Genomic DNA, 15,525 nt, shown 5'->3' on the forward strand with positions numbered 1-15,525 from the left:
GTCATGGCAACATTCACACACATGTGGCATGCTAAAGCATAAAAGCTTACTTAGTACTCCAAGCCAAAACAAAAACCAGTTAGTAATCATGTGCATGATCCTAGTTCATGTTAAGATGGCTAATGCAACACATGCAAAATGCAACTAAGATAGGCTCGGCTAATCTACAATGACATGTGAGATGCTACAACTAACACGTATTCAATTTGGAATTGAAGTACAAATGCAGTTAGAATGATGCGCCGAGCCCGGTGCATGCAAAACGAATGAATGGATGCAAACATGCTATCATACTGTATGCTAATTGAAACATGCTCTAGACTAACCATTGAAAGCTAGTAAATAAAAAGGAAGAAAGACGTGGGGTTAGAAGACATGCACACACTCACGCACACTTATTACACAACTGCCCCCGCTCGGAGGGACCGAATAAATATTACAATCCGAATCAATAATACTAAATTAATTATTATAGAATTTCTAATTAATTAACAAATTAAATGCAGAAAGAAGGTGACCACAGCCCCGCCTTGGGATGCATGAATGATGCATGCTTGACTCGTCTCGCCCGAAAACTCACTGCCATAGCATTGTTGCCTCTGTTTACACTGTCCAGCCCCTCTGAAAATTCTGAAAGTCTCCAGAACTGCTTGGAATCATTCCCTGAGTATTCTGGGATGCCACCGGCCAAAGAAAAGGGTCACCGGCCATGAGAAATGAACTATCGGCCAATTGTTGTGACACCGGCTGGACCGTGATGGCCGGCCGGCACTGTATATGGCCGGCCGGCCAGAAATTCCTGCAGAATCTTGCAGTTGACAGCAGCAGAGGGCAAGCAGTGTATGGCATGGAATTTTCAAGCAAACATGAGCATGGCCACACTCCCTATCATGCAATGAACTAAAGGGAGCGTGGTCCTCGACCCTCGGGCCATCAATTGTGCATTTCGATGCATGATGGCCTAAGAGGCCAAGTTTGCAACTTAATGTAAATGCATGCAACACACAAATGAATGCTAACACCCTTTCATATTGAGGTCAAGGGCATCGGCGACCGAGGGTTGAGACGTGTTTCGTCACTTTGGGTACGAACATACCTCTCCCCTCATGCTTGGTTTGACAGCCCAAACCAAGCAATGCAATGCATGTATGCAATGTATAATGCAAAGCAATGCAACTCATGCAATGCCATGCGAGCGGGCTAATCAAATGCAACAAGACATTAGCTAACCATGCAAGCTAGACTAATGCAATGTGGGCATATCAAGTATACAACGAGACTATGTGATGCAACTTAACTAAACAAGGTGCGAACATGCAAACAAGATATAATGCAAGCATGCTCCTAATGTAATGCAACATACATCATGCCAAGTATGCAACTAGGTACAAAAGTGGTCTTAAACTGAAATGGGAGGCCTCAGCCATGCCCCAAAACAGTGGCCAAAAGGGCCCAAAATGGTACCAATTATGCATGCAAGCATGCACACACCAAGGCCTATCATTTGAACATGAAAGGGAACAACTCTAGGCATACTTAAGGGTAATATACTTGGACTTTAAACACTCACATTAAACTCTGAAAAGCATGCAAAAGATGACACCAATACATGTTAGGGAATGGATACAACATAGATGGCATTCAAGACTACAAATGAGAGCATTGCTCAACACCTACCCCGAGCAAACATGGCATGGATCTTTCAATACAAAACAGAGTTTTAGCATGCAAAATGGACCTCCAAAACCCACTGATATAGCAGCTAAGGGACACAAACCAAGGGGCATGCACAATGCTCATTTCGAGGCATAAGAGAACAACTCTTCAAAGTATGAAAGAGATGATGAATGCAGGCATACTAGCATGGATTATAGACTTTAAACATGATCTCCAATGATGCCAAATCATGAGAATAAACTAAGCTAAGCACGCTAGAGACCCACATACACAAGGCTCACAATCCAAAACGCAAAGAGGCTACCCTAAACATGGCAAATATGACTAAAATAGTAGCAAATAGGCCATAAGCATGGCAAAACAGTGTTAAGAACTTCATGAAGTTAAGCTAATATATGCAAGCATCATGGTCTATTGGCAAGGTGCATTTCTAGACAACATGGAGGAATGCAAAGCAAGTATAATATGCATGGAAGGGGCCACTAATCCGACCAAAAACAGAGGCATAATATGACCCAACAACACCTAAAAACCCCTGAAATAAAGCCAAGAACAACTAATCATGCATGCTACCCTTATGAGCCAAAAACATGAACAAATGGGACACAAAGGGAGAGGGGTGTCCCTCCCCTATGCAAGACCTCAAACCCCCTTCTTCACCACTGAAAATCCACTGGATTTCAGTGGTGAGAAGGTCAACACACAATAGTAACCAAAGCTTAGCAAAGAGAGCACCAAAAGGGCCAAAAAAAGCCTAAGAGGGGGAGGTCGACCCCCAACACCAAAACAACATTAATGAAGTATCTTAAGCATGCAAATATAAGACTTTTTTCAGTTATACACAAAGTCAAAAATAGTGAGAAAGATAGGTAAAAGACTAGTGCAAGATTGGGGAATATAAAGTAAGCAATGTTACCCTTGAAGAACCCTTGAAGAACAGTAAGCTCAGGCCCCTTCTTATGATCAAAATCAACTCAAAACCTCAAGAACAAACCCTCAAGGCCTCCCAAGTTGAAGTATGGTGTAATAGTGTGTGTTTTAGTGCAATACTATGAACTAAACACACTTTTAGGCTATAGAACACACACAAAATGAAGAGAGAGAGAGAGAGATATATAGAGAGAGAAAGTGTGTATCAGATATATCTATATCTTGCACTATTTTTTTTTTTGCTCAACTCAGATAAAGGAAGGGGGAGGCTCTTTATATAGACAAGGAAAAAGGTTTAACTTCCAAGGGAAGCTAACAAAGGGGTCAAGGCTTCCCAAAGAAGCCAAGGCAAAGGGACCAAGGCTTCCTTAGGAAGCTGGGACAGGTGTCCAAGCTTCTTGAGGAAGCTAAGACAAAGGTCCAAGCTTCCTCAAGAAACTAGACCAAAAAGATGCAAAAGGGGCAAAACAGCCACACTCGTGCATGGGGAGAAGGGTTCGTGCATTCCAGCTGGCACAGCTGGCTTGCACCATGCCTGAAAAAGGCAAAAATGTGGCACCGGCTAGAAAAGGAGGCCATCGGCCAAACACATGGTCGGCCGACCACACCAAGTACCGACCGGCCAATAGTATATTTCACCAATGGCTGGTAGCCTCAAAACATGGCCGGTGGCCTCAAGCCATGGCCGGTGGATGCCAGGGGTAGCTAACAAGCTACTCTCTACCCTCAGAAACAAAAACACAAAGTGTTTGGTGCAAAACCAAATACAGAACAGTCGAGTTGAGAGATCCTGAAGCAAGGCGCGTAGCCGAAACCTCCGGGAACTCAAAACGAAATGCGAACATGGATAATCACCAAGTGTTCCATCGGTGACGTCCAAGTCTTGAGGACGGTCAAAAATGGGGTGTCTACAGCCAATTTCCAGAGGAGTTGAGAGATCCACAAAATCCTTAAGATAACCCATCTGATCAGAGGACAAACGAAACAATCTTGGGAATACATCTTTGAGACAGATGTTAGCACACCATCTATCATGCCAGAATTTGATTCTGGAACCTGTAGACGCGCCCGCGGAGGGCCTCATGCTACAGTTCGGACTCGATTTGTGTCACGGTTCTTAATCTGAACCAAAGAGTCCAAATCTGGCAAATCGTTTTGAGAAACAGATTTTTGAAAAAGTAGTGCCAAACATGGACTGCTTTTCCAGATACAGAGTCGCCACCTAAATATTTTTTATGGGAGAATTTAGGAAACCCTGACTCGGTGCCGAAGGCCACATGTCCGTCATCACCGGAGTTGTCTCGGCTCGGGAGCTTGGGTACGATCGGGGAAGGTCAGCTATGAGCACCCCCTTTCGCCCGGTCCGAAGACCGGCCTTTACTAACCGTGATATCCGTTTTTGAAAACTTTACGTGTTCTTATTCCATTTATTAGCCTAGAATTACTATGTTATGCGCACAGCAAACAAGTATAGACTAGATTGCCTAATTTGGAAATAAACATTGCATATCCGTTTGGTTTGAAAATGCTTTGGAATTTGCTACTCGCAAGTAGGCTAAAACACGGATTTCAACGAGTTTTTCCAACTCAAACAATCCGGCCTTCACCCACAGGCATTCAAAACAGTTTAACACATAAGCATCTAGCCACATGTTAAGCATGCTGTCATGGTAACATTCACACTCATGCGATATGCTAAAGCGGAAATACTTACATAGTACTCCGTGCCAAAACAAAGAACTTGTTAGCAAACATGCATGATCCAAGTCCATGTGAAGTGCCTAATGCATCGCATACAAAATGTCGCTAAGATAGGCTCGGCTAATCCTAGACATGTCATGTGAAAATGCACAATTAACACATATTCAGTTCGGAATTGAAGTACTGATGCAGTTAGCGTGATGTACCGAGCCTAATGCATGTAATACAAATGCATGGATGCACACATGCATAGCATAAGGTATGCTAAATTAAACGTGCCCTAATACTAACCATTAAAGCGGGTAAGTAAAAGGGAAGAAAGAAGTGAGGTTGGAAGACATACACACCACCCACACACACTTATTACAGATTTGCCCTCGCTCGAAGGGACCGAATAAATATTACAAATTAATTAACTACGCAAGCTAATTAAATATTACAAATTAATTAATTAACAAATTAACTAATTAATTAAAGCAGGAAAACGCCTCGGGAAGCGTGCCACCATGCGCAAGCTGCCTCTGTTTTCCTCCCTTTCCTCCTCTGGAGGTTGTCAAAACCTCAGGACTACATCCTTGGACAGAGGGGATCATCACCGGCTAGATGAAATTTCCACCGGCAGTGTTGTATGGCCATCGGCACAAAGTTGAAGCTGTCGGCAGAGAAAATAGTGCCGGTCGGCACATTACACTGCCGGTCGGCAGAGTATTCCTGCAGAACCTGCAACTCACAGCAACAGAGGGCAAAACAAGGCATGGCAGCACAATTCAAGGCATGTATGCACCAACCATGTCTCTTATCATTGTAATGACTCAAAGGGACATGTGCCTCGGTTCTCGGACCACCAATCACGCATTTCCATACATGATGGCCCAAGGAACCAAGTATGCAACTTTGATTTCAAATGCATGCAAACCAATCAAACAAATTAGGCCCTATTCCTATCACTAATTCAAGGAACAAGGCATGCATGCAAAATGCAATGCAACCTAGGCATACAAGCTAGGAATGCAACATGACATGGCAAGGCACTTATGCAATCATGCAAGCATACATATGGCAATGCAAATGGATGGCAAGATGGACTTATACATGAATTAGGCAACTCTAAAATAGGCCTAAAACAGTGGCCATAAGTGCTAAAGAGTGAGAGCTAAATGGCATGCACACACACATGCACATAAGGACCAACACTTAAGCATGAATCAAACAACATTCAAGCACACTTGAAAGAAGGAAACATGGAAAAATTAGCATGCAACATGAGCCCTAAAATCATGTTATAAAATGATGCCAAATCAAGTTATAAATCAAGTCAAGCATGCAACAAAAAGTCCAAGTGTTCAAGGCAAGTCGATAAGGCATTGAACTACACTTATCATGACCAAACATGGCATACATTAAACAACTAAAAACAGATTTTTAGCATGTTAAAACAAGGCCAAAGGACTCCTTAGATGGCATCTAAGTGGCCCAAATACAAAGGCATGCACCATGGCCAAAACATGGAGCATTGCAACACATGCTTTCAAAGCATTAAAGAGACATGCAAGGCAATCCAACGAGCATGGAAATGGGACTGAAATAGCATGTAGGATGATTCCAAATCACCAAAACAATGCAAAGATGGCATGCTACACATGCACATACTCAAGACCAACAAGCCCAAATACAAAGGAGCTATATAATGCATGCAAAGATCAACCCAAACGACTATGGACAGAGCTAAAACATGGCAAAATAAGCACATAAACTTCACAAATACAAGCCTAAAACATGCTCCAACAAAGGCTAACAACCTAAGGCACATTAAGGCATAAACAAGGCATTACATGGCAACTATGCTAAACATGCATGAAGTTCCAAAACCAACTTGAAATCATGTTATATCATGGATATATAAGCATGAAAAACAAACCAAACATGCTCAACACACACTCAAGCATAGGCTTCCTTAAGAGGCCAAAATATGCCCTTTTCAAGGACAACAAGGAGAGGGGGTGGCCCTCTCCTTCTTGGGACTTCAAAGCATCATCTTCACCACTGAAATCCCTCAAGATTTCAGTGGTGAAGAGACCTCAACACCAAAATCCCGGAGCTAACACAAAATGGCTCAAAATGAGGCCTTTTGAGGCCTAAGGGTGGTCAACAACCCTCAAACAACAAAACACTCTTAATAAACAATAAAGAGGGCTTAAAAAAGGAACTTTTTTATGTTATACAATAATCACAAAAACAGCTCTAAGACTAGTAGAAAATCAATGCAAAAAAGGGGGAAAAAAGGACTAGTTTCTCACCCTTGATGCCTTCTTCAACAAAGATGCTCCAATGGCCTCCTTGAGCTTGAATCCAAGACAAAAACTTCAAAACACACTCTTTAGAACCTCATCTCCAAGAGGAAGGTGAAACACTAGGTGTTTGTGTGCAATAATGAGACACAAAACACCTAGTATGCAAAAATGAGAGGAAAAGAGAGATAGGTTGTGTATGTCTAACCCTAACCCTAGAAAACCAGAGCTCTCCTCTGTATTTTCTCCCTCAAAAATGTCTAAGCCTCCACCCTTTGCCTTAGAGAGAGTTCCTCTCTATATGCCTCTTGTAAAGCTTACAAGACAAGCTTTGCAAGAGGGAGATCCCTCCATACACGTGTATGGAGGGGAGCAAAAGCTAAACAGCTGTCCAAAAATATCTGCAAAAGCAGATGAACAGCAATCGGCCGGCAAAAAATGCCATCTTGGCCAAAAAGAGTGCCGACCGGCACAAAATAGTGCGGACCGGCAACAAAGAGTGCCGGCCGGCAAACTATATTGCCGGTGGCAGCAAAAACCAGCCGGTGGCATCTAGCCAATGCCGGTGGTGGGTGGGGATGGTCTACAAGCCTCACCCTGCCTTTCCAAGGCAAAACACAAGTGTTTGGTGCAAAACCAGACACTAAACGGTCGAGTTCGGGGATCCTGAGGCAAGGCGCGTGAGCCGAGACCTCCGGGAACTCCAAACGAACACAAACATGGATAATCACCGAGTGTTCAAACGGTGACGTCCAAGTCTTGAGGACGGTCAAAAATGGAGTGTCTACAGAACCCTTGCCCACTTTTAATTGCTGGTTATTAACATAGTATTGCAAGAGGAGGTCCTTCTGTTCCGCTGCTGCCATTATGTCACTCCAAATTTTGGAAAGATTGATGTCTAAGATTGGAGATGGAAGCCAGAGCCCTACCGGAAGTCTGTACTTGCTGCATATGACTCGCTTCCATAATGAATGATGTTCACAGGAAAACCTCCACCACCACTTGAGAAGTAAGCACACATTCATATCTCTAACTCTTCTAATACCCAGCCCACCTTGATTGATGCTCTTGGTAACCTCTGACCATTTCACTAAATGTATTTTCCTCTTTGAATCTGGGCCACCCCACAAGAATGAAGCTTGAATTTTATCAATCTCTCTGGCTATTCCTTCAGGTAACCTGAACAGAGACAAGAAGTAGATTGGTAGACTTGATAGAACAGCTTTTACCAAGGTCAATCTCTCCGCAAAGGATAGGAATCTTCTTTTCCAACCAGCAAGCCTTAATTTGAACTTTGTAATGACAAGCTACCATGTCTTCTTTCTCTTAGGACTAGCACCCAGAGGTAAACCCAAGTACTTAAGTGGTAGTTTTTGGGTTTTACAGTTCAGCACTGAGGCAAATTCATCCAGAGCAGAGGTAGATATATTTAACCCACAAACCACACTTTTGTGGTAATTGATTTTGAGCCCTGAAGCTATTTCGAAACATCTAAGGATCCTTTTCAAGGTGAGAACTTCTGCCAGATCAGCCTCGCAGAATAATAAAGAGTCATCTGCAAATTGAAGGTGAGAGAGATGAACATGACTGTTACCAATGATTACCCCTTTAAGCAATCTCAGCTCCCTAGCTCTGAGGAGGAGAATATTGAGTGCTTCTGCAACTACATTGAGTAGAAATGGTGATAGTGGGTCACCTTGCCTAAGACCTTTCTGAGGGCTGAACTCCTTGGTTGGTGAACCATTGACAAGTATTGAGATCCTTGAGAATGAAGTACATTCCTTAATCCAAGAGATCCATTTCGAACCAAACCCAAAATTTGCAAGCATTGTATAGAGGAACTCCCAGCTAATGGAATTAAAAGCCTTTTCAAAATCTAGTTTGAGTATCAGCCCTGCTTTCTTGGATTTGTGCCATCCATCCACAACCTCATTGGCAATCAACACTCCATCAAGGATACTCCTACCACCCAAGAAAGCTGATTGTGTATCTCCAATCACCAGGGGCAAGACTTTTTTGAGCCTAGCTGTAAGAACTTTAGACAGAATTTTGTAGACAGAACCCACTAAGCTAATGGGCCTAAAGTCTTTTAAGTTAACAGCTCTTTCTTTCTTTGGGATGAGAGTAATTAAGGTATTGTTTACACCTGAGGCCAATCTGCCATTGATATGGAAATCTTTCATAAAACTAAGCACTTCATCTTTGATCACTTTCCACTACTTTTGAAAAAACATGAGATTGAATCCATCTGGCCCTAGGACTTTATTTCCATTGCAGTCTCTTATAGCTGACCAGACCTCTTCCTCAGAAAACTCTGCTTCAAGCATGTGATATGAACAACTAGGCCTGATGCTCTTAAACTCACCAACAAGTACTGGTCTATTCACCCAAACCTCTTTAAACGGATTGTAAAAATGGGACCATACCTCATGTTTAACCTGATTTGGCTCCTCAAGCACCACCTCACCAACTGTGATAGAGTGGAGAGTGTTTTTATTCTGCCTGCTGGTAGCCATTGCATGGAAGAATCTAGTGTTTCTATCTTCTTTCAGACCCCAGTCCAATCTAGACTTTTGCAACCATTCACATTCCATCTTCCTGCTCAAACTCCATACTTCTGACCTTTTCTCTCTTTGGAGCTTCAATTCTTCCTCAACCATAGGCCTGGTTTCAGCTACCAAATTCAGTGCATGCAGAACAGATTAAACATATTATTTTTTGTTATCTTAGGCTAACAGATATGTCAAGGTTAGTTGTGCAATATTTGCTCTATAAAATTTGGTTGCAAGTGCTACATAGTAATCGAGGATCCTATAAGTTGTTTCTAATAATTAATGCGCAAATGTAGGGCTCGTGAAGCATTAAAACGTTGCTTCCCTACAAGGGTAACAAATGATACCTTCACCAACATAATTAATGTAAGTTCCTTATTTCATTAACTTCCTCACCATTTTCTTCTCTTTTTTTTCTATTTTCAAATCCCCACCTAAATCTATGATCCAAGTATAGCCTAAGTGCACTGCTTGGCAAAAAAAAAGGAAAATTAGGAAAGAGCGGATATAAAGGAGATGTGGAATTTATCATATTAATGGTTGAACATGGAGGCACACAACTTGCACGTGCACAATAGACGTCTTCACATTTATTTATTTTTTTAAGTTCTCTCGAGACTAAAAATTTCTTTATGCTTTTCCGTCAACCCCAGAAAAAAAAATATTATTATTATTATATACAGTTGGTGAATCAATCTAAATCTTTTTTTCTTTTCGAGATTCATATGTTTTATATGCATTTGCAGAAAGACCCCATAACAAAGAGATGTCTGGAGTAATTGGTTTACAATGTGATGAACAGTTCTAGATCAGAAGAAACTGGGGAAACTTCTGGGTGTGGGCAATCTTCTCTTAAAAGCTTAGACACATGACTACAGCTATCTTATGTAGTATACTATATTGACTGGTTATGGCTACATAGAGATAATAACTCCTATTTTTTTTTTTTTTTTTTTTTTGTGAACCAGAGATAATAACTCCTATAGTTGTACATTTATCATATCAGAATAGTAATTGTGAACCTCTTCTATGGAATTCATATATATTTATTTTGGTACTGTTGTGTTTAAGAAACATATAACTTAGTAAGAAAACTTAGTAAGAATTATGATTCTACTCTCATTAGAATTTCTCTGTGTTTTTAAAATTTTAAAAGTGTTCTATTATATTTTTGGCCATTCTTGTATACTTAATTGGAAAATCAATAGTGAAAATTGAATCAATTGATTTTAGCTTTCTCATTAAGTAGTTTGTTTAACTGCTTGTTTCTCTCCATTGTGGAACTCTTTGTTGAGCTGATATTGTTAAACTTATTAATTGTAAATTCAGTTGGGTTGTTTATTATAGATTTATAAGTCATGTTGACTTAATTTTCATTATAATTGTAATATTTAATCTCATCAATTACACACACACACAAATGTATAAATTTTATCATATCTCATTCTTGCCTATTGTGGGTTTTTTCTTTTTTCCAATGTTGTGACTAATATGTGCCCCCTATGCATTAAAACGTTGCTTTCCTACAAGGTTAACATATGATACCTTCACCAACATAATTAATGTAAGTTCCTTATCTTCATTAACTTCCTCGCCATTTTCTTCTTCTTCTTCTTTTTCTTTTTTTTTTTTTTTTCAAATCCCCACCTAATAATCTATGATCCAAGTATAGCCTAAGTGCACTGCTTGGCAAAAAAAAGGAGAATTAGGAAAGAGGGGATATAAAGGAGATGTGGAATTTATCATATTAATGGTTGAACATGGAGGCACACAACTTGCACGTTTACAATATATGTCTTCACATTTATTTTTTTTTAGGTTATCTCGAGACTTAGAATTTCTTTATGCTTTTCCATTAACCCTAGGAGAAAAAAAAAAAAAAAAAACCAAAAAAAAACCAAAAAAACTAAAACTAAATAAAATAATTATATATGGTTGGTGAATCAATCTAAATCTTTTTTTCTTTTCGAGATTCATACGTTATATATGCATTTGCAAGAAGACCCCATAACAAAGAGATGTCTAGAACAATTGGTTTACAATGTGATGAACAGTTCTAGATCAGAAGAAACTGGGGAAACTTTTGGGTGTGGGCAATCTTCTCCTAAAAGCTTAGACAAGTGACTACAGCTATCTTATGTAGTATACTATATTGACTGGTTATGGTTACATATCATATCAGAATAGTAATTGTGAACCTTTTCTACGGAATTCATATATATTTATTATGGTACTGTTGTGTTTAAGAAACATATAACTTAGAAAGAAAACTTAATAAGAATTATGATTCTACTCTTGTTGTCGCTTATTTGCATTGGATGTGTACATTGAGTTGATGTGACATTCGTGCTTGCGAAAAATTATTGTGGTGTTTTATGAACTTCAATCACAATGCATAAGATCCTCAGGCAGCCAATATTATTGGGTAAGAAACACAAACACTTCTAAAAGGGTGGCATGTCCGTGTCGTGTCTGTGTCAAACACCGACACTCGTTGGACACTTTCCTGACACGTATCTGACACTCATTCAAAAGCGTCTTATTTTATTTTATTTTTTTAAAAAAAAAAAGAATCTAGACTCAGACACTCTTTGGACACTTGGAGGGCATACGTATCCATTGATTAGACGCACACAAAACTAATTATAAGTTTGAACAAAATAATTTAGAATATAATGATAAACGAAAAATAATATCAATTTATAGAAATTATCATGTCTTGTATTTTTTTAAAAATTATCATGTCAGTATGTCCGTGTCGTATTCATATCATGTCACGTGTCTGTGTCTGTGTCCATATTTGTGCTACTTATTCTTAACCTATACTCAGGGACAAAGAGAGCATAGCCTAAGTGCACTGTTTTGCAAAAAAAAGGAGAATTAGGAAAGAGGGGATATAAAGGAGATGTGGAATTTATCATATTAATGGTTGAACATGGGGGCACACAACTTGCACGTGTACAACATACGTCTTCACATTTTATTTTATTTTTTTAAGTTCTCTCATGACTTAGAATTTCTTTTTGCTTTTCTGTTAACCCTAGAAATATATATATATATATATATGGTTGGTGAATCAATCTAAATCTTTTTTTCTTTTCGGGATTCATACGATATATATGCATTTGCAGGAAGACCCCATAACAAAGAGATGTCTAGAGCAATTGGTTTACAATGAGATGAATAGTTCTAAATCAGAAGAAACTGGGGAAACTTCTCGGTCTGGGCACTCTTCTCCTAAAAGCTTAGACAAGCGACTACAACAATCTTATGTAGTATACTATATTGACTGGTTATGGTTACATAGAGATAATAACTCCTATAGTTATACATTTATCATATTAGAATAGTAACTGTGAACCTTTTCTATGGAATTCATATATATTTATTATGGTACTGTTGTGTTTAAGGAACATATAACTTAGTAAGAAAACTTAATAAGAATTATGATTCTACTGTTGTCACTTATTTTCAACCTCATTTTTTTGCATTGGATGTGTACATTGAGTTAATGTGACATTCGTGCTTGCGAAAAATTATTGTGGTGTTTTATGAACTTCAATCACAATGCATAAGATCCTCAAGCAGCCAATATTATTGGGTAAGAAACACAAACACTTCTAAAAGGGTGGCGTGTCCATGTCATGTCTGTGTCAAACACCGACACTCGTTGGACACTTTCCTAACACGTACCTGACACTCATTCAAACGCGTCTTATTTTTTTTTTTTTTTAAAAAAGAATCTAAACTCAGACACTCTTTGGACACTTGGAGGGCATACGCATCCATTGATTAGACGCACACAAAACTAATTATAAGTTTGAACAAAATAACTTAGAATACAATGATAAAAGAAAAATAATATCAATTTATAGAAATTAGTGTTATATTGTTTTTATTTATCGTCTTTGAATGATATATTCATATATAGGATATATAATAAATATATAAAATTATATATTTTTTATGTGTCCCCCACGTGTCGTGTCTTGTATTTTTTTAAAAATTATCATGTCAGCATGTCTGTGTCGTATTCATGTTATGTCACGTGTCTGTGTCCATATCTGTGCTACTTATTCTTAACCTATACTCAGGGACAAAGAGAGCATAGCCTAAGTGCACTGCTTGGCAAAAAAAAAAAGAAGGAGAATTAGGAAAGAAGGGATATAATGGAGATGTGGAATTTATCATATTAATGGTTGAACATGGAGGCACACAACTTGCACATGTACAATATACGTCTTCACATTTTATTTTATTTTTTTAAGTTCTCTCAAGACTTTGAATTTCTTTTTGCTTTTCAGTTAACCCTAGCAAAATATATATATATATATATGGTTGGTAAATCAATCTAAATCTTTTTTTCTTTTCGAGATTCATACGTTATATATGCATTTGCAGGAAGACCCCATAACAAAGAGATGTCTAGAGCAATTGGTTTACAATGAGATGAATAGTTCTAGATCAGAAGAAACCGGGGAAACGTCTAGGTCTGGGCAGTCTTCTCCTAAAAGTTTAGACAAGTGACTACAGCTATCTTATGTAGTATACTATATTGACGGGTTATGATTACATAGAGATAATAACTCCTATAGTTATACATTTATAATATCAGAATAGTAATTGTGAATCTCTTCTATGGAATTCATATATATTTATTATGGTACTGTTGTGTTTAAGAAACATATAACTTAGTAAGAATTATGATTCTACTCTTGTTGTGACTTATTTTCAACCTCATTTTATTGCATTGGATGTCTACATAGAGTTAATGTGACATTCGTGCTTGCCAAAAAATTATTGTGGTGTTTTGTAAACTTCAATCACAGTGCATAAGATCCTCAGGCAGCCAATATTATTGGGTAAGAAACATAAACACTTCTAAAAGCGTGGCATGTCCGTGTCGTGTCCGTGTCAAACACCGACACTTGTTGGACACTTTCCTGGCACGTATCTGACACTAATCCAAAAGCGTCTTATTTATAAATAAAAAAAAATTATAAAAGAAAAAAAAAATTAGACTCAGACACTCTTTGGACACTTGGAGGACATACGTGTCCATTGATTAGACACATACAAAACTAATTATAAGTTTGAACAAAATGACTTAGAATACAATGATAAAAGAAAAATAATATCAATTTATAGAAATTAGTATTATATTGTATTTATTTATTGTCTTAGAATGATATATTCATATATAAGATATATAATAAATATATAAAATTATATATTTTGTGTGTATCCCCCACGTATCATTAAAATTTCTCTGTGTTTTTAAAATTTTAAAAGTGTTCTATTATATTTTTGGCCATTCTTGTATACTTAATTGGAAAATCAATAGTGAAAATTGAATCAATTGATTATTGCTTTCTCATTAAGTAGTTTGTTTAACTGCTTGGTTCTCTCCATTGTGGAACTCTTTGTTGAGCTGATATTTGTTAAACTTGTTAATTGTAAATTCAGTTGGGTTGTTTATTATAGATTTATAAGTCATGTTGACTTAATTTTCATCATAATTGTAATATTTAATCTCATCAATTACACACACACACAAATGTATAAATTTTAGCATATCTCGGTCTTGCTTGTTGTCGGTTTTTATTTTTCAATATTGTGACTAATATGTGCCCCTCATGCCTTGAATTTCTAACTCCGTCACTGTCTGAGAGTTTAACTTTTGTAAAGAGGCTTTGTTATGTGTTTTGGTAGAAATTAAACCAATAAAAGCTGCAAATAAAGTGATGTTGTGTTAGGTTGTGTATCTTTAAAGCAGTGACAAGTATAGAGAAGGTTTGTGTCATTGCCATTAATCTCCGTGAGTTTATAACAAAAAGGAAAAAATTACAGCATTCTAAGCTTCCTAAAAATCCCAGTCTACTTGGACTATGGCAGTTTCACGAGAAGTGGCCTCAGTTTCAACTTCAACCTTAGTATTCTGATTGGCCGCAGGGACGACCTCCTCAGAGTTTGATTCATAGGGATCAACCCCTTTAAATTCATAAGGAGGAGGGAGAGTGGCATTGGCGTTCATACTGGCAAAGGCCTTGATCCAGTTATGTTTGAAATCTATATTCTCGAAAGCTGAAACGTCAAGTGCATAGGTGTTTACAGTCTCAATTTTTTCCCATTCGAACTCGGCCTTGTAGTGCTCATTCGCAGCATCAAGCTCCTACTTTAACTACCTCGAATAATTCTATACCCTACTTTAACTACCTCAAATTTTTCCCAAAAAAAGATTGTTTGATTGAAATTAAATTTATGTAGTGTGAGATCCATATGTAAAATGAATTTGAACCACAAGATAATAATTTTGAATAATTTATGGATAATTAAGTCCAAGTTTGTAGTATTACTCTATACCTAGTAGCACGGGT

Source organism: Camellia sinensis, chromosome 7, assembly GCF_055761805.1.
Source record: "Camellia sinensis isolate YWXY chromosome 7, ASM5576180v1, whole genome shotgun sequence".
Classification (NCBI taxonomy): Eukaryota; Viridiplantae; Streptophyta; class Magnoliopsida; order Ericales; family Theaceae; genus Camellia; species Camellia sinensis.